The 15,138-nt window shown below is 41.6% G+C and overlaps 1 pseudogene across 1 annotated transcript in view; it reads right to left on the reverse strand.

The window, feature by feature from the left end:
* Positions 1–256: 256 nt before the first annotated feature.
* The window catches only part of LOC144783000 (putative G-protein coupled receptor 132 pseudogene), a 26,026-nt pseudogene continuing 11,144 nt past the window's right edge, over positions 257–15,138 (reverse strand). The window contains exon 2 of the transcript XR_013601355.1: positions 257–2,790. The product of XR_013601355.1 is annotated as a putative G-protein coupled receptor 132 pseudogene (transcript). The remainder of the gene's footprint in view (positions 2,791–15,138) is intronic.

A 15,138-nucleotide genomic window follows, 5' to 3' on the forward strand; every position in this document is an offset into this window, starting at 1 on the left:
ATTTACTATGTGTGGTAATTATTCTGAGAGTTTCGCCATACTCGGAATCTGGGCCTTGGTCTTTTGAAATTGAGAGAGAGCCAAAGCAACTATAAGCTGCTCATGCAGAATTCTAAAATCTTTATTTCAGTAAATCTCAAAAAGGACAGCGGTATCTCCAGATCTGCTCCAGATCAAGCCTTTGTGAGTACAGTTTACGTTGGCCACACTGAGTCTCAGATGGTCAGGACCGTCTCTGACCAAATCTATATAAATTGGTTTCTAGTTCTCTCTTTCGCTCTCTCTACGCATACATCCTGTGAGCTGACATATTTGTGAGGCAGTTTCAGGTGTAAGAAACATTCTTCTGTAAAACACGGCTTCATTCTCTTTATTGAAGCATCGCAAATATCAGCTTTTGTCTCATACTCAATTGCCAGATGTGTATTTCCTTTTAGTTATTTCTACAGTCCATAGCATCTGGCTACAACATAAGTGGACCATAATGAACAGCTCTGAAACAGTTAGAAAGATCATTTTTGTCCTGAAAGATGGTCTTGTGGCCTACAGCACCAATCTACCACAACTATGTGGCCTAAGTGATGTCAGTCCAGTCCAAGGCACCCGCATGGTGCATCATAAAAACAATTGCGTGAAATTACAAAATGTGTGTACTTCAGAGATCGCTCTGCTGCCTGAGGCATTGCCCTGCAAAACCTTTGTGTCCTGAAGGATGGGCTCTACTGGCCAACTTTTACCCCATGACCTTGGAGTAGCCCCATGAGGTGTTAGCACAAAGGATAAGCATAACCAGCGAAAGAGTTCTGGATGCTTGTAACGTGCGAGTGTGTCTACCACGAGATAACCCAGCTAATGTATTCCTTTGTCTGTAACATTTGTAGCAAAATGTAGGCAATCATATTGTTCTGTGGCTGGGGACATAAACCTGTCCGGTTGGCCACCTGAATGTGCGCAAGCTGTGTAAGCAGAAATCACCCTGCAGTAGGGTTCCCAAGTCTAGAACTTTGAGTCTCAAATAATACTGTCAGTAGGGATCCTATTTACATCCAGCTGTGAATAAATACACTCTACATGGACAGGCTGCATGAAAAGGAACTAGCACATTTTGTTTGAGGCTACAGGTGGGACCTTTCCAACACTGAACATCCATGTTGTGTCTTTTGGGAAGCCGCATACAGACACACAGCCACACAGCTGTCAATGTTTACAGTCCTCTGGTTACAGCCTTTCTGACCAAGACTGATCATCTCATGGATTATGTTCAACATTTATTATTCTGCCATACTGAACAGCAGCTCTCGGATGCAAAGTCAAAGTTAGCTTTATTCGGTTCGAATTTAGAACCATCAAAGCACAGGTCAAATATCACAATATCTATACACATTACAAATAAAACGAGCATTTGATATAATTCATAAGCCAAATATATCACATTCACCATCGAAAGCGCACTTGGCGTTGAAATAAATATGTTAAAAAAGGGGTTTGTCAGACAGGAAGTTTTCCGTTTAAAAAAATCAATTTTACAGAACATGCTTAAAAGAGAAGAAGAGAGTCGACGCTATAACTTCAGCTCTCGGATGCACCTGAGGACTATGTTGATGGGGGGTTACTTTATGTGATCTATGTTACCAGTTACATTGATCTGTGGTAACCACGCATCTCAGATGTCCAATCCAAGATCTCCAACCTCTTTCAGATGTCCCCTCACTCCATCATAAAAGCTATGTTGTCAGGGCTGTGCATTTTCCCTACAAGAGTACTTTTAATACTAGAAGTCATTGTTGGTTCCTGGCCACTCTGGCACTGGTTGGCTTGGCACCGAAAAGCACGCTTCAGATCCTTCTTCACACTGTCACTGACCAGAATGTACAGGATGGGATCCAGGGCACTGTTGAGGCTGGACATGGCAAGTGCTACAGAGAAATAGACATTAACCTTCCGCTCAAAAACACAACTGGCGTCAGGGTCGGCGTAGGAGGAGAACACCGCAGTCCGCAGGAGGAGAAGGAGGTGGTATGGGGCAAAGCACAAAAGAAATATGACAATCACCCCTATGGACAGGTGCTTGACTTTGGCTTTCTTCTCTTGGCTCAAGGAGCTGCTCTGCCTTACTCCCTGAAAGATTTTCAGGTAGGAGGTTGCTAGGACTGCCAGGGGCAGTAGGAAGCCAGCAACAAAGCGGAAGTAGTTAAACTTGGCCACGCCCGACTGCAAGGGGTAAGTCTCATAACAGGAGACGCCATCATGTTGATTAGACTTACTCATGACACCCAGGTGGAAGGCAAAAACTACGAGAGTGACTACGAAGCACATAGCCCCCGCTGCCCTCTGGCTGCGGAACGCCAGGGAGTGGATGGGATACACCACGGCAAAACATCGGTCCAAGGAAATGCAGCAGAGGAGGCAGACACTGATATACATGTTGGAGTAGAAAACAAAGGCCACCAGAGCGCAGGCTTCATTGCCAAGAGTCCAGACCCTTCCACCAAAGACGTAGAGGACCCAGAGGGGGAGTGTCAGGATGTAGAGTAGATCAGATGTGACCAGGGTTAAAAGGTAGATGCCAAGCACGTTCTTCTGCTTTCGCACCTGCTGGATTATGGGCCATAGGGTCAACAAGTTGGTCGTCAAGCCGATCAGGAAGACAGAACTGTAGACAGTCACCACGATTACCCTGCCATCCCAGAAGTCAATGCCGCAGCTGGGAGAGTCCGTGGAGGGGCAGCAGGTACTCTTGTTCATGGCATCTTCTACTTGGCGATACAGCAAGGTCTCTCCGACGTCCATCTGAAAGAAATGGAAAAAGATAATTTTTAGGGAGATTCCAAAGCTACCATCCTCAGCGCTGAGAACTGTCTTTCCAAGACATTGGATCAATGCAAAATGTGCAGGTGACAAAAAGAATAACTTTCCATTAATAATTTGCATTTACTTTATTTAAAATTGAAGACTGCCTGCAAAAAATTGGAGACCCTGGCGACGGGGTTATACGCCAGAAGCCATGCTCATCTATAGAAACTATCAGAATGTTTCATCGGAGGAAATGTATCACTATGAAAGAGTACTATTCTAATCAGATCAAGGGCTCTAACAACTCTGTGAAAGAAATTTTTAGGATAGTGGAATGATTCACAAATCCTCAGGAATCAAGGGGCATTATTCCTCCCTCTAAAGCCTTGTGTGATAGTCTGGCGACTTTTTTTCACGATAAAATTTCAGAAATCTATGCTTCATTTCACCGACCAGAAGATGCGGAATCCTTCTCTCCCGTGTTGGGCAACGTACAAAGATGGTCCTGTTTGAGCCATTTGATGTACAACGCTCATTAGTTGATCTAACTCAGGTTAAATCTGGGTTCCCTGAAGATTCCTTGCCGGCAAGGCTTTATAGGACCTTGGCCTGAGTACTGAACCCAGCTCCTAATTTAATCTGGAACCAGTCACTGGTGTCCGGCCTCTACCCAGTTGATTGGAAAAAGCCGCTGTGAGACCCATATTAAAAAAAGAAAATGCAGACGCTTTGGTCTTGAAAAATTACCGACCCATCTCGCTTCTCTCGGCCCCTGCAAAAATCTTGGAGAAAGAAGTGCAAAGGCAGCTCTCTGACTTTCTAAAATTGAACAATCTGCTGCATGACTCGCAGTCTGACTTCAGAAAGGGTTTCAGCCCTGAAAGGGCACTGCTGGAAGTTACAGAGACACTGCGGGAATATGTGAATTAGGGGCACTGTGCAATGCTTGTGTTGTTAGATCTTTCCGCAGCATTTGACACAGTGTCCCATAAGATCCTACTGCACAGGTTAGAAAGTCTAGGTGCCTCTGGCTCGGTCCTTTCCTGGTTTCGGACCTTTCTGGAGGGGCGTTCTCAGCAAGTGACTCTCCACCCTTTTACCTCAACAACGAAGGGGCTATCATGTGGAGTCCTGCAGGGCACTGCTTTGAGCCCAACTCTTTTAAATGTTTATCTCACTCAACTAGCCCCAATAGTTGAAAGTTGCGGGATGAGAGTGGTCAACTATGCTGACGACACCCAACTGCTTTTTACTTTTAAGGAAATAGACGGTGGGGACTTGAGTTGCTTTAAAGAGTGTTTGTTAAACATCGTGGCATGGATGTCAGACAACTGCCTGAGGCTTAATACAGAAAAGAATGAGGTCCTTTTCTTTAACAACAAATATCCTTTGCATTCGGCTCAGTGGTGGCCTACCTCCCTTAACCCTCCCCCAATACCTGTTAAATCAGTGCATAATTTAGGCTTCAAAAGGGACACAGAAATGTCAGGAAAAGACCATGTTGAGCAACTGTCGTCAAGCTGTTTTTGGAAACTTAAAACGTTACGTAGGTTTCTATACTATCTTCCTATGGACTGCCGTCAAGCGGTGGTACATGCCACCATTACTTTGCGTCTGGATTATGCAAACAGTCTCTTGCACCTGAGTACCTGATCGCTCGACTCCAGATAAAGTAGGGGCTTCATTCCTAAAGAAAGTCACAAAAGTACACATACGTATATTTGCTCATGTGAAAATCTACTGAGCAATTGCAAATCCACTTTCCCTTCACTCCCTATAAACTCCCCAGGAAAACATTTTACTTCCGTCTTTGTTAGGAGTAAATTTCAAACTTTTCAAGTGTGGCAGGGGACTGAAAAGGAGATGCTGAAAATGTAGGTTTGTCTGTTTGTATGACCTCTTAGGGGATTCCAGTCCTGCAGTAAGGACTTCATGTATATTTGCACCAATAGGCAGCCCTATAGATTCCCTTTTAGAGAACAGTTCTAGGTATCTAGATTCATTTCTGCAACCATAAGTAACCAGCTTGCCATCCTATCTAAGACTCCCCTGACTTTTTATAAAAAGTTGATGGGATACCCTGGAAACCAGAATATATCATGGTCACACTTGACGTCACACCATTTTATTCCTCAAGCAACCATAATGATGGATTGCAATTTTGCAAATATTTCTTGAGGGATAGATTCATCTGGAGCCAACACAAATGATGAGTTTGAGAGAGGTGATCAAGATGATGAAAAGGTTTGCTCAACATGAATATCAATCAAGTATTCTGAAGGACGCTAAGGAAATGGCCAGCAAAAAGCAAAGGAACTTTTTACTATACTAATTAAGTAGTAAGCTTACCCAAAAAGATTAAAAGGCACAGAGACCTTTCTTGGAGTTTAATCTGGCTCAATCAAGCACTGAAGGGATCCTAAAAAACAAATGGCATATACTAGACAAAGACGAACATCTGAAAGAAGCCATTGTTCCGGTCCACAGAAACAACTGTAATACAGATCATGCTGTGCATGTGCTGGAATGTGTATGCAACAAACTATGTGGGGAGCACAATTAAAAAACTGAAAATCAGGATCCTCCAACATATGCTGCCATTCCGAATGGGAACAGGAGTTACCCCACGGACTGTCATTTTGAACACCACCATGGATGATCCCTAGCAGGATTTAAGTACTATGGGATCAAACACGTTAAAAATCGATCCACATGCAGGTAACAGAGAGAAGGAACTAAGGAGAGAGGAGTCCAGATTGATTATGAGATTGGGCACGGAAGGTCCTAGGGGACATAACACGGATGCAAAGCTTCATGTACATCTGGAGTTTAAACATGAACCATGAATGATCAATGCTAATAGATGCTTTGATATGGGCCATAGAACTCCTCCCTCCATGTCCCGCCCAAATTGCTTGATGTCTTGATTAATTGTTGGTTTATATGATTCTGGCTCATTTGCACCATAATTGAGCATATTGCACTTTTACTTTGAATGAGGAAATGTCGCCTTAGTGAGTGCCCATTTATGTCCTTCTCTAAATGTTTAACATCCTATTTAATTGTTACTTTTGTCACGATTCAAGCTCATATACACTATGAATGAGCACACTGCACTCTACTTTGAATGACGACTGGGCATCCTTAGTGACTATCTACCCCTCCTCTTCTCTACATTACACTTTCCTTGAGAGGTCATCATGGGAACTAATTGTTACTCATTGGGGTTGCATCTTAAATCTTGCACTTCTTACTAAAGAGAACAAGCCATCTGCACAAGTAGATCAATTCCCTAGAGGAACATGTAATAATTGGATCCCTAAACGTAAAGCACCTATTGATCTCAGATTCTGCACTGTCTCACAGAGCAGGTTTTAAGAGGACGTTGTCCTAACATGCCCATAGTCCCTCTAAGGGTGGGCATATGAGGCACAATGAAAATGTTCTTTGGAGCACATACTATTACTACTTTCAGCTAGCATAACATTTAAGCATAATATATGTGAAAAATGATCTAGTCCTGAATAAGTATAAACATTTAAGCATGTTGCACTTTCCCATGGGGAATACATATGATAATGATCTGGTTTTGAATGAGCTTAAAACCTCTTTGGAGCACATGTCACTTAGGACTAGCACAACATCAGAGCAGGCTGCACTTTCTCCAACGAAATATGTGTGAAAATGGTTTAATCTTAAATAAGTATAAACAGCCAAACGTTGCATCTTATCCCTAGGGACACTTGTATGTTCTGTTTGTCTTTGTGTCCCATTTCTCAATTTTACAATTGGGAGAAATCAAAAGAATGTTATCTAGATGCTCATTCTCTCTTGAGCACATGCCACGTTATTGATATTTTATTAGTAGTGTAATCTAATTAAATGTGGTACTTTCGTTATAGGGGGTGAGTCGTGCCAGTGGTTCATTTGGACATGTGCAACATAGACCCCATCTCATAAAAACATACATTTCCATTCATATTCGTCCCAATATGTGCAGGTCGTCTCGTTATATAACCATCTCATGAATATGTAAAATGTCAGGTAAAAGAATCGATTGTTCCCCAAAGGGGATGGTTATATGACCGGATTGACCTGCACATATTGGGACATTTAAGTCAGTACTGAAATTTGCTACGATGCAGGTCTAGGCAGGAGAATACCTGGTTCACATGATGGGAGATGTATTACACTTTTGGGATAATGAACAGAGTTTCTGCTGGCATTCTGTAATTGAACTTTATGTTTACACAACATCAGGATCCCAAGTATTTCACATCACATGTTTCCCTAGCTGACTTTTGTAGTAGACTTTTGGGACTATGTTATTTATGTGCACAGTACATCGGTTACTCCAAGATGGCCGACATGTATCTAGACACAGAATATAATGTGCGACACAAATACATAGGCATGTTTACTTGTATTTAGTATGCACAATTCATTTACATTGTGTGGAGATAAGGCATTCCAGATGCATCATTGTACTTTTATATGAGTCACAATCATATTTCAGTATTACAGATACTATGGGCTGTATCTATGAACTGTAGTGCCCGCTTACATTGTGTAAGATGGCTGACACACGGGACATCATATTTTGGAAAATAGTCCTTTGTTGATCTTCATGTTTGAAACTCTTCATCAGAGTACTCTTACGGTGGATACTTTATGTATGACCTATGCTGTGGGACAGCCGAAATGCGTTATGTGAAGCTCATGAAATCTGAGCATATGAATCATCCCCGTGTGTCCTGAGAGTGAGTTTTCCTGGAATAGATTGTGGCATTAATTTGCCGGTACACTTCACCAACGCACACATCAACTTCCACCGGTCCCGTAGAAGCAACTGCAATGTAGATTTAGATCAGAGAATGGATATGGTTTCATAAAATTAGTAAATCTTTACCTCGCCTGGAGTGCCCACTTGTTCTCTTGCATTAAGAGATTTGTATGTGTGTGTATATATATATATATATATATATATATATATATATATATATATATATATATATATATATATATATATATATATATATATATATATATATATCCCCTCCAAATACCTCGATGATTTACGAAGCAGACCAGGACACACAGAATTCGTTTGCAGGTTTATTAGCAGGTGAAAAAGTGCGACGCGTTTCGCCGATAAGGCTTGCTCACGCTCGTCAGAAAAATAGTAACCACCATTTTTAAAAGTGCTCAACACACACCCCCAGTAAATCATGTGTTTCAACAGGTATTGGTTGCGGCCATTTTGTACATATACTTACAACATTATTGTGTTCAATAAACACCGTAAAAAATGTCAAATATCGTTGTACAATCACAAATGGGAAAACCATACTAATGGGACACAATTGTGCAAACGCAAATGCGATGTTTCAAAAATTCGAGTACGCATTCCATTCTGCATGTAAACTTGTTTCATCAAACAAGAAATTTCTATGTAAGTTCAAGCGTATTTGAAAATACCCTGTAATTGCGAACATTCTCTATTAGAACCAAGTTTCCCATCCGTGTATTTATATAATACATCGGTAGACATTGGTTGACAGATTTGGCCATTTTGTGCTAGGTACAATCTAATTGGTTCGCGTTGCCAAGTGATACATACACACCTTCGTGCGCTTCTTGGTGTCAATAAAGTTGTTCAAATTGTGTAAACAAACAGAAATCAATCAATCTTTCAACAGCCCATGTGGGCTAACCTCTGGACAACAATAGCGATGTAGACATAAATAATACTTAACCACATGTCCATCAAATCAAAAAATCATATATTTTGATTTGATGGACATGTGGTTAAGTATTATTTATGTCTACATCGCTATTGTTGTCCAGAGGTTAGCCCACATGGGCTGTTGAAAGATTGATTGATTTCTGTTTGTTTACACAATTTGAACAACTTTATTGACACCAAGAAGCGCACGAAGGTGTGTATGTATCACTTGGCAACGCGAACCAATTAGATTGTACCTAGCACAAAATGGCCAAATCTGTCAACCAATGTCTACCGATGTATTATATAAATACACGGATGGGAAACTTGGTTCTAATAGAGAATGTTCGCAATTACAGGGTATTTTCAAATACGCTTGAACTTACATAGAAATTTCTTGTTTGATGAAACAAGTTTACATGCAGAATGGAATGCGTACTCGAATTTTTGAAACATCGCATTTGCGTTTGCACAATTGTGTCCCATTAGTATGGTTTTCCCATTTGTGATTGTACAACGATATTTGACATTTTTTACGGTGTTTATTGAACACAATAATGTTGTAAGTATATGTACAAAATGGCCGCAACCAATACCCCTTGAAACACATGATTTACTGGGGGGGTGTGTTGAGCACTTTTAAAAATGGTGGTTACTATTTTTCTGACGAGCGTGAGCAAGCCTTATCGGCGAAACGCGTCGCACTTTTTCACCTGCTAATAAACCTGCAAACAAATTCTGTGTGTCCTGGTCTGCTTCGTAAATCATCGAGGTATTTGGAGGGGATTATTTGAGGCCTGTCGGTGGCCTGTCCAGGACCGCGCAACGACAGCCTGTGTGCACAAACCGGCATTGGAGGAGTGAAAAAAAAAAAAATATATATATATATATATATATATATACACATACATATATATATGTATCGGTGGTGCGGGCTAAATAAACAGCTTGAAGCACACTATCCTGGGTCTGCATCTGTTCATGTTGGCAGTGAACATTGGAACAGAGTGCTGGAGATATATATTATATGACAGAGGCCAATACAGCTAGCATGGGGGAAATTAGGTTGATCACGGGATATAGCAGACAGGCCAAACAAATTAAGAAAACTGTTAAAAAGGATTGGCCCATTATTCTTACGGATCAGGCACTGAAGGAGGTAGTTCGAAGGACCCCCACAGTTACGTTCAGAAGAGCATATTCTATGCATAATGAATTAGTAACTAGCAGCCCAGAGACCAGTAATACAGGTAATTGGTTGTCCCCTCGCAAAGGGTTTTTCAAATGTAGCTCATGCCGAGCTTGTAAATTCGGGGTTAATACAACATCTTATTTAACCCCTTTTTCCAATACCCCAGTATTGCTCAAGGCACATTACACCCGTCGTACCGAATTTGCCGTGTACGTTTTAAAATGTAGTTGCAATATGTATTACGTGGGCAGTACCAAGTTACAAGTCCATGTACGAATATTGCAACATTTGAGAGCGATTGTCAATTCCGATCTGGCCTATCCGGTTGCCCGGCATTTTAAGGCCACCCACAACAATGATTAAAATCATTTACAATATTGTGTCATCGATGCAGTGGCATCTAATAAAAGAGGGGGTAATAGGGAAGAATGCCTGCGGCAACTTGAGTCCAGATATATTGTCAATCTGGACAGTAAGGCTCCGGTATGGTTAAATCTGAGAGAAGATCTTTACATCTTTTTATAAAGAGTGTTTTCATCATCAGCTCAGGCCTCTTGATGCTACTTAGATAATGTTGTTCACTGCAGTACACATAGATCTTACGTCTAACTATGAGCCATGACAATCAGTGTACACACACAGTCCCCTTTTCCAGTGGTTTTGCTGTCCCCTTCCGGTCCCGCACGACTTATCAACAGTTATTTGCACAGGCACTGCACGGAAAATAATAATTAGTTTATACACATGGTGGCGCAACAGGAGTATATGGTACATGTAAGTCGGAGACTATATATTTAACCATCTATAATTTTGATCGTTATTTGGCATACACTTCCCCCGAATTGTGTTGAGATTTATTGATATCCATGTCTTTTTCTCGTATTGGTACGGATATCATCCGCAACATGAAATAATCGAATTTAGCGTATTCGCACATTTTAATATGCCAGTAGATATTGAAATTGTTATGATGGTATTATAATAGCGGATGTCTATTATTTACATGCATTCAAGCACTTGGACGATCAAATTTGTAATTGTGCCCATTCTTGCCGATTTTGCACATTTTCAGAAACACTCTGCACTTCAAACATGGAAATCAATCTATACTTGCCCGTTGATCCAATGGAATGCTTTTACATTTTTAAGCATTCTCAATAGTCGCCTTTTGATATTGTAATATACATGAAATATAGTATGAATTGTAAGTTTACATAGGCACTTTAGCATTTTTTAAACGAACAATGTTTTAAAATGTTGTATACAGAGCCATTAGATCTAAGGTTTTAAGGGCCTGATTTTGTAATCTTAATTGTGATGGGTTTGGTGCTATGTATATAGAGTGCACTATGAAGTATTGGTCACAATGTGAATAACAGATATTTTAAGATGGCCGACTCCTAACACGAAACAGTACTAGAAGATGTCTGTTTTCTATGTCTATTCCTTACTCGTTGTTGGCGCCAAATGGGTGTTTTAAATTCACTGTTTGAGCCTCCCCGTTTGTCAAGTGAGCAAGGACACAGCCTCATGTCTGAAAGGCGTCTGAGGCATGCACCGTTCCACAATGAAAATATAAAATAAAGAAAATCTGATACCGGCATATACAGAGTCCGTGTTCCTGTTCTGTGCGACGAGGCACTGGGGAAGCTTGGAGTCGATATATTATATAGCTGGTTCTCATGGAGGAACATAGAAATGTCATGACTAACAACGTGAAAATCTGGTGGAGATTCATAGACGATCTATTTCTGGTCTGGCAGGGAACTGAGGCTGAAGCGGAAAGATTCATTGAACAAATTAACATCAATCAGCTAAATTTAAGCTTTACTGCTTGTATTAGTAAAACTAAAATACATTTTCTTGATGTTGAGGTGTATACTAACCAGGATAGGCTAGAGATAAAGCTACACAGAAAACCAATGGCTGGCAATGCAATTTTGCATGCCAGCAGCTCACACCCAAGCCACTTGGTCCAAAGCATTCCATACGGGGAGCTACTATGGTTAAGGTGGATTTGTAGCAATAGCAAAGACCTTGAAGTTGCACAATTGGAATGCCTATCCAGGTTTAAAGAAAGGGGCTACAGTAACAAATGTCTAGCGACAGCCTTAACTAAATTTAATTAAAAAAACAGAGAAGCCCTACTCAAACAGAAACCCAGTAGGGCCACTGTAGCCGATACACCCAATAACTTCAGATTTATCTTTGAATTTAATTGGCAGGAAGCGGCAGTGAGAAACATTATTAACAAAAATTGGTATCTCATTCGCCAAGATCCAATCGTTGGAAAATCAGTCCCCAAGCGACCATCCATTACCTACAGTAGGAATACGTCCATTAAAGACACCCTGGTGGACAATGATCCCAGTGGCCCTCCAGTCAAGACTACATGGTTGAATCAAAGGGTGGGGTTCTACAAATGTAAATCTTACAAAGCATGTCAGCAAGGGGTGTCAACGACTTGCTACACAATCCCCTTTGGCGGTCTAGATAGAAAAGTAAATAAGCCCCTCAGTTGCAAAACGGATCATGTGGTGTATGTGCTGGAGCTCCCTTGCAAATTGAAATATATTGGAAGTACCATTTTGCAAGGGCACAAAAGGGTGCTCCAGCACATACAAGCTATAAAAAACAATGATCAAGCCTATCCAGTGGCACGCCATTTTAATGAGAGGCATGATAGCAATCCTAAGGATCTTAAATATTATCTTATAGATTCCGTTCCGAATAATAAAAAGCGGTGGAGACCGCGAAAAGCACTCCGGGTATTAGAGATGCATTGCTTCTTAAATCTTGATACCAAGCATCCTAACGGTTTAAATAGTTTGGAAGAATTACATGCCAGCTTGCACTCACAATGCCAAACAGCTTTGCAAGGTCAGCACACTTATGTAGTCAGTCAAAGTAGAACAAATACCATCCAAAATGAGAATTAGAGCATATATCTTTTGAATGAAAATGGTATTAACTAAATTAAGGAAGGCCCCCCTCGGTAATTTTTACTGAATACCAAATACACCTTCCCTTTGTTTTTAATTCACCACACTTTATAATTTTTGCACTAGTCACTTTTTTTCTTGCACATTTGTAAATCGTTAATAAAAATAACCGACCGAACTATACAGGGGTATGACTCTGTAAGGTTTGGGTCGCAAACAGCGAAGTCTAAGGGGAAAAATCCAATATGCATTTAAAAGGATAGTATTTACATCAAGGCAGCAACAGATAAAAAAAACAGGCATTTATGCACTGATTGTAAATAGTCTAAAAATCAAGTTTATAGTATTTAAAATATATATTTATATAGGTAATTTTGTATGTATTGAAACAATTATTTATTTAAATATTTAGATAATGAATTTGATTGACAGATTACAATGATTGTAGATCAAATGATTGTTGTGGTGCTGGTGTGTATATATTTATTTATCTATGTGCATAGTCAAATGTCATAAGGAACTATTGTTGCGGGCTACTTGTTTATTGCTTAGAAAAAACAGGGCGTATTGTTTCAATAATGATCATATACCCATAGCGTGAACAAATTAGGTTGTTTATTTAACGCATCTCTAAACTGCTGGTTATTGGTTTTGAGCACAAATCACTTTAAAAACTGTCACGTGGTATTGATGAAAAAACAGAATGAGAAAAAAGGAAAAAAGTGTAACCTATAAAAGTAAACTGATAAGGTTTGAAGCGCGTCATGTGATCAAGTCCCCTAGGAGGGACGAAACGCGCAATGGTTGCCGCTCTTTGTTTGTGAGTTTAATAAACATTGCGGTCAGACAATGGATTTTGTGTGGTCCGTGCTCTTTCTTCGCGCACGCAGAAACAAGGCGCTGTCCTGAAAAAGTGCTCTACGATATATATATATATATATATATATATATATAACGAAAGTTGCCTGTAGAAGAAAGGGCCAACACAGGTAAGTTAAATCCGCTGTTCATTTAATGGAGCAACAGCAAAAGTCAAATGCAGCGGGATGATTTCACAAATTAAAGTTCAGTCCCAGCCCGACGCGTTTCGTGAACACCGCTTCCTCATGGGCTCTGGGCAATGAAAGGCTTACAGCGCAGCAGTTTATTTGAAGCACTTGTATATATCAGTCAATCCCGCCCTGTTGGGCGTGGCCACCAGAGTGGCCTTCTGGGACTTGTAGTGATTCAAGTTTTCTACCTTCAGTGGGTTGCAGCGTTGTAACCTCAATAATCCAAAATATTACCCCAGTGGGTGGCGAAACCTTCACGTTGCTTTGCCCTGCTGAATCATGTCACTCCATCGGCACCACCTGTCCTGGCTACAGAGATGGCCACGCCCACCAGGGCGGGATAAATAATTTAAAGACTGCCGTGATTCCTTTCTTGCAGTATGGCCCACAGCCCCTGAGGAAGTGATCGTTATCACGAAACGCGTTGGGCATTGACTTTGTTTGTGGAGCACTGCCGGTTGCTTGAACATTGCTCTCTTTCAACTAAATAAAAGGCATAAACCGTACCTACCTGTTGTGGGCCTCCTTCCAGCAGGCAACTCTTGTTTGGATGTGATTGCGGCCCCGCCTGAGCCATGAGGAGGCTTCGCTGCACTTGTGCAGTACCGCTACGGCGCCAACCGGCGCTGCAGCTTTGGAACAGGTTTGTCGCCGTTGAAAGACTTTACATGCATAACAAACCACCATAGGGTACCCGCAACCCACTTGGGGTTTTATTTGTATTGCAGATTGGAGGTTATACACGGCGATCCACTGTGATAAATATTGTAAGGACTCCAAGTACCAGTAGGCTACAGAGATGGCCACGCCCAACAGGGCGGGATACTGTGGCCTTTCAGAGAAACTCACGGGACCAGCTACTGGGGTAAGACTGGGTTTTATTGATTTAAACACTCGTTTTTTTCCTGGGGTGCTCCTATAGTAGGGAAGGGCAAGTTCTGGTTCTTTCTTCTCTGGGGAACAGCGGAGTCTTGGACGTTCTGGACCTCCTCTTCTCCACTCCAGGGTGGCGTGTCAGGTTACCCAGGAAAGAAGGGAGAGAGTAGACTCCGTTTTAGTATTAGGATCTAAACCATGCAGATGTCTAGGGGAAGGGTGTGAGGAAACACGCGGTGCTCAAATGTAAACAGCTCGAGTGACGTTAGGTGCTCGGGTAAGGGGAAAGTGCAGGAAACGAGGGTCGAGTGCTTTACTTCGGCTCTGTCACCCTCCTTCCCGCCAATGCCGCGATGCGAGCGCGTACCTGGTGAAGCCACACTTCCCTTGAAGTGTGGCTCGGGGATTCGCCTTGTCGTTGGCCTCCCGGCTTCTCTCCGTGCTCTGCAACCTGCTCCCTCCTCCGACTGCTGGTCCGCCTCCGTTTGCACTCCTTCACGTCCCGGTGTAGAACACCTCGATTCAGCAGAGCGTCCTTTTCCGCACTCGCTGGTGTCG

The sequence above is a fragment of the Lissotriton helveticus genome, chromosome 9 (assembly GCF_964261635.1).
Source record: "Lissotriton helveticus chromosome 9, aLisHel1.1, whole genome shotgun sequence".
In the NCBI taxonomy this organism is placed as follows: domain Eukaryota; kingdom Metazoa; phylum Chordata; class Amphibia; order Caudata; family Salamandridae; genus Lissotriton; species Lissotriton helveticus.